The sequence below is a fragment of the Salvelinus alpinus genome, chromosome 28 (assembly GCF_045679555.1).
Source record: "Salvelinus alpinus chromosome 28, SLU_Salpinus.1, whole genome shotgun sequence".
Classification (NCBI taxonomy): Eukaryota; Metazoa; Chordata; class Actinopteri; order Salmoniformes; family Salmonidae; genus Salvelinus; species Salvelinus alpinus.
The window spans coordinates 20,935,272-20,940,634 of record NC_092113.1 but is presented as its reverse complement, the minus strand read 5'-3'; the positions used below and the strand labels follow the sequence as shown (position 1 = coordinate 20,940,634).

At 42.1% G+C, this 5,363-nt stretch overlaps 1 long non-coding RNA gene across 1 annotated transcript; it reads right to left on the bottom strand.

The window, feature by feature from the left end:
* Nucleotides 1-1,441: 1,441 nt before the first annotated feature.
* On the bottom strand, nucleotides 1,442-4,326 carry LOC139558041 (uncharacterized). The gene is made up of 2 exons (XR_011671532.1): nucleotides 4,095-4,326; nucleotides 1,442-1,654 (listed from the first exon to the last, which is right to left on the bottom strand). It is a non-coding gene; the product is annotated as an uncharacterized lncRNA (long non-coding RNA).
* Nucleotides 4,327-5,363: the final 1,037 nt, after the last annotated feature.

The following is a 5,363-nucleotide window of genomic DNA, read 5'->3' as shown; positions in this document are numbered from 1 at the left end:
TTCAAATATGAAACAGATAGCGAAATGATAGCACCTACTGTGTTTTTATCTTTTGATTTGTTCTTATCTTATTTTTCATGTCATGTGAGCATGACCGGCGAAAAAAGGGTGCAGAGAATACATGAGATAAAACACTTTTATAAGCCAGTAAATCCTCTGGTGACAGACTGGGAGATCCCGCTCGGATTTTAATGAAGTGAGTGCCAGGGAACATGCCCCATTGAATGTGCAGTTCCTGCAATATCATCCTTGGTGGGGGGAAAAGCGAATGAAAGATGGCCAGTCCCAAGAGGCCTTACACACAGTATCAATTCTGAAGCTTTATCATTTACTCCACATTTATAGACTGGCTGCCTGGCTGCCTGAGAGAGAGAGTTCCAGACTGGTGATGATCGGCGCCACACTAGAGGAGTCTAGACCGAGATTTTGTCTGAATATGTCTTGAAGGGAAAATATTTCATACCGTAATAAGGCAGTAATATATAACATTGAGTAATCCATGAGCTCATTTACTCTATTGAAGCTATCTATCCGATTCCCTGAGCATATCGGGCAGAGGGAGAAGGACTAGCTATAATTTTACGTAAATATTGTAAAGAAAAGACCACCTAGTAAAGCCCTGACCCTGGCCTTGATCTACAGTATCCCTACTCCGGATTGCAAACTGATCCCTCCACTTTAACCCTGATCCAACCTGTCACTCCCACTCTTTATCCTAACCCATTCTAACCCCTATTCCCACTGTAGACCTTTCACCATTTTTACCATGACCTCTCCCTCTTCAGTCAGGTCCCAGCTGAATCACCCAGGGCTCAACTTCAGTACAACAGTACTGTGGGCCTTGTCATATGGCGGTACCTCTCTCTTCCACTCAGGGGGCTGGTTGTCAGATAGATGGACAGTGGAAAGACGTGAGAAGCAGCGCTAACTAACAGACTCCTGGATGAGGTAGTGAGACGCTAGGTTCAGCCACAGGGAGAGGAGGGATAGAGGGGTAGTGTAGCATTACTCTGGGTTACCTGGATACTGTAGATATCCCATATTTACTGTAAACAAACATCCTCCGGCTAGATATAACAATGGCAACAAATGACGGGGTGAAGATGGATTGTCTCGAGATGGAGGAAAGAGCCATGGCTTGATATGTTCAGATCTGAAAAATAGAGCGCATTGAATGAGACAATGTGACAATACCCATTCAAAGTAGATAGAGAATTTGTTTTCCTTAAATTTGGTTTGAATGTTTGACTTCAAAAGGGTGCCAGATGGGTCTTTCATGCTGGTATTCTGCGCTAGCAATGAGTGTGTTTTCATGCATACTGTTTGCTGCATAAACAAAACTCTCAGTAACAGAGAAAGGTCACTTTGTGGGAGGAAATAGAGGGTCAACCGTCAGCACCTAACAATACATAATCAGAACAAGGAGACAAAGAGACCGTTGGAAAGGTTGCTGGGAGCCAGTTGGGCATTCATTCTTTATCAGTGGGAAACCAAATCTAAAGTGAGAATTGAAAGATGGATTAACTTGGAGCCTTCCAACAACAAAGAGTATAAGATGGATCATTAGGCCAGTCCTGGCTGGGTTGTAGCAACTCTCTCTTGAAGTTGTCAGGGATTTGCAGTGGGCCCACTGCTCAGGTGTCCATAAAGCTGCCTGCGAAGACCAACAACAAACATAAGAGGGGGTGGAAGTGAGATTTTCTGGAGAACTGGAGCTTGATACAGTTTCTCTATACAGCCACTCTCATTGACCACTAGCAGTTGTTTGATGGCTTAGCATACTCAGTGGTGTGAATGTGGCATGGTTTATATCCTTAGTCATCATGGTACCAATAGGACTTTTGCTTTCCATTGCACTGTGAGCAATGGAGCTGTCCGTGGTACCAAGTATGCAAAGGCATGTAATGACACTGTCTATGGTACCACCGTAATGCCAACGTAATGCTACTGTCGTGGCACTGTCCTATGAAAAGGTATGTGATTACGCTGTCTGTGGTAAGAAGTCTATGAGAGGGCATGTGATGGTGCTGTCCATGGTACCACCCTATGCAACGGCATGGAGCCTGATTATGCTGTCCGGGGTAACATCATCTGCTAAGTCATGTAATGGCACTATCCGTGATACCAAGTCCATGCAAAGTCAATTAAGGGTGCAGTCCATGGTACCAAAGCTGAGTCAATGGTCATTGACTGAGCAGTCATTTCACAGTGTTGTCCATGGCGAGAGAAGGCATAATTTTAATATTTTACACACACACCAACGACAACGGATATTCGGATTTGAGCTGCCCTATAACACAAAAGCTGTGTCAATTCCCTGCACATTTTCAGAAGAGTACATCTCTCCCAAAGAAACAAATCCGAAAAATTAACCGAGACCCTGCTCCATAAAACACAATTTTTTGCCTATTTAGAACTCCCATTCCATCAAATTAATCCCAAACAACCATGGCTGAGGCAGGGGCATTTACTAAAGGCCTATTTTGAATAATGTCCTGCTGAAGCACAAATGCTATTTGCTGATGGTGGAGTGCTCTGGAGTACATATAAGGGGGGAAAGTATTGCTTTAGGGGTGAACAGGGAATGCAAAATGAATATATCAATCAAACTGTTCTATGTGGTTAAATGAAACAGGCAATGTGGGGATTAAAGGAGAGGGAGGGCTAACTACACAATATTACAAAAATCTTCAGACAAGTGATCAAATGCAGAAACGTGGATATATATAAAAATCAGACAGAAAAAAATACCACACAATGTAATTTGCATTTGTGTAAGAAAGTAGCAATGCGATCAAAGGTCGAAGGCCCTACTAAGCTAACAAATATATTTTTGACATGGTCATACCTGTCACGTTCCTGACCTTGTTTTCCTTTTGTATAGTTGTGTTTAGTGGGTCAGGACGTGAGCTGGGTGAGCAGTCTGTGTTTGTTCTATGTTAAGTGTCAGGTTTAATTGACCTTGTATGGCTCTCAATCAGAGGCAGGTGTTTTACGTTTTCCTCTGATTGAGAACCATATATAGGGAGGTTGTTTCACATTGTTTGTTGTAGGTGGTTGTATCGCGTGTCTGTATTCGTTACCACACGGGACTGTTTCGTTTGTCGTTCATGTATGTAGTCTGTTCCTGTTCGTGCGTTCTTCGTCTATTGTAAGTTCTCAAGTCAGGTCTGTCTACATCGTTTATTTGTTTTGTAGTCTGTTAAAGTGTTTGTGTTTCGTCTTACTTTATTAAAACTCATTATGTCATCATACCTCGCTGCACATTGGTCTTCTGATCCCTCTCTCCTCTCCTCGTCCGAGGAGGAGGAAGAGCTAGAGATTCGTTACAATACCAAGGATCATTTAGCTTGTTTGGAATTTTAGGACCCCTGTAAGTATATAAAAATAAAAGAAATTGGGGGGGTGGGATTAAACATTGAATTTGGCCTTACTGCTAATAGCTCATAGAAACACATTGAATAATATATATTCATACAAGGCAAAACAGATACATAAAAGGAAGTTTGTTTTGAAATGTCTGTCATATATCTGAGAGATATAAGAAATGATGGAAGTTCTATATTTTTTTTACCCATTGTAACGGCTTTCTTCTGTGGACGAGGGAGAGGACCAAAGCGCAGCGTGGTTAGTGTTCATCATGTTTAATAAAGACGATAAACGTGAACACTACAAAATACAAAACAACAAATGTGAAAAACCGAAACAGTTCTGTCTGGTGCAGACACACAAAGACAGAAGACAACCACCCACAAAACAGGCTACCTAAATATGGTTCCCAATCAGAGACAATGACTAACACCTGCCTCTGATTGAGAACCATATCAGGCCAAACATAGAAACGGGAAAACTAGACACACAACATAGAATGCCCACTCAGCTCACGTCCTGACCAACACTAAAACAAAGAAAACACAAAAGAACTATGGTCAGAACGTGACACCCATATTTAACTCCTTTTTTGGGGGGTCACTAAAGTACTTCCATGTATACTTCCATACATTTTTAAACTGGTACCAGGCTACCTTCAGATGAGTCTAGTGAGGCTTGTGGGTGTCCTAGAGCAAAACAACAAGTGTTCATGTGTGTCTCACCTTTCGATGGTGGGGCCATATTATTCATACTTGTAGTCCAAACTGTTCGGATGCTACATACGTTTTTGTGTGAAGATTTTTGGGATGTCTCCTGGTCTGTCAAACACCACTGTAGCACTGCCACCTTCCACCACAGATGTGGAAGACCAACATTGGCAAAAAAATAACTGTCACACCCTGATCTGTTTCACCTGTCTTTGTGATGGTCTCCACGCCCCTCCAGGTGTTGCCCATCTTCCCCATTATCCCCTGTGTATTTATACCTATGTTCTCTGTTTGTTGCCAGTTCGTTTTGTTTCGTCAAGCCTACCAGCATTTTCCCCTCTGCTCCTGTCTTTCGATTGTTCCTGTTTCCTAGTTTTCCTGGTATTGACCATTCTGCCTGCCTTGAGACTGCCTGCCGTCCTGTACCTTTGCCCCACCTATCTGGATTACCGACCTCTGCCTGCCCTTGACCTGCTTTTTGCCTGCCACTGTTCGATAAATACACTGTTGTTACTTGACGTTGTCTGCATCTGCGTCTTACCTGAAACGTGATATAAATAGAGAGATTTTTATGGGGATTTTTTAAATTATGCAAATTACATTATTTGTGGGAGCGTGGACATCGACTTTGAACAAAAGATGGCACCAAGAACTCCAAACAGTGGTTAAATAAAGTAATAAAACAGTTCTCATAATATTAGGAATAGATACCATATAATTGTTGTAATTTTGTGGCACAGATGGACTTTTGTGGCAAAAGTTTATCTAACTCACCATTGATACCATGTAGTGGATTGGATTTAATATGATACTGTGATAGCATACATAGTATGATGTGAAATATGTAAAAAAAGAAAAGACACAACATTTCAGATACACAAGATCCTACTGTATTGAACACGATGGGAGACAGAGAGCTGTTTTCAAGCGCAGGGCGCAGCAGGTGTTTATTGTAAAGGACCACAGGAGGAGATAGGTAGCTGGGTCCAGAGGTAGGCAGAAGATCATACACAGGGGGTTCAAAAAGGCAACAGTATAGGCAGGGAAAAGGCTAGTAACGTCATCCGGGAGATCAGGCAATAGGTTGATAACAGGAAATCCAATAGGCTAAAATAGAGGCAGGGAATAGGCAAAAGGTGTCGTTAGTGAGGCAGGCAAAAATGATCATACGGGATTAAATTAGGATTCAATTACGGGGAAAAACAGAGCTCCGAATAGAAGTGTCACAAAACAAACAATACCTCACAATGATGGGGTACAAAGAACTGAATTAAATAGTATGTG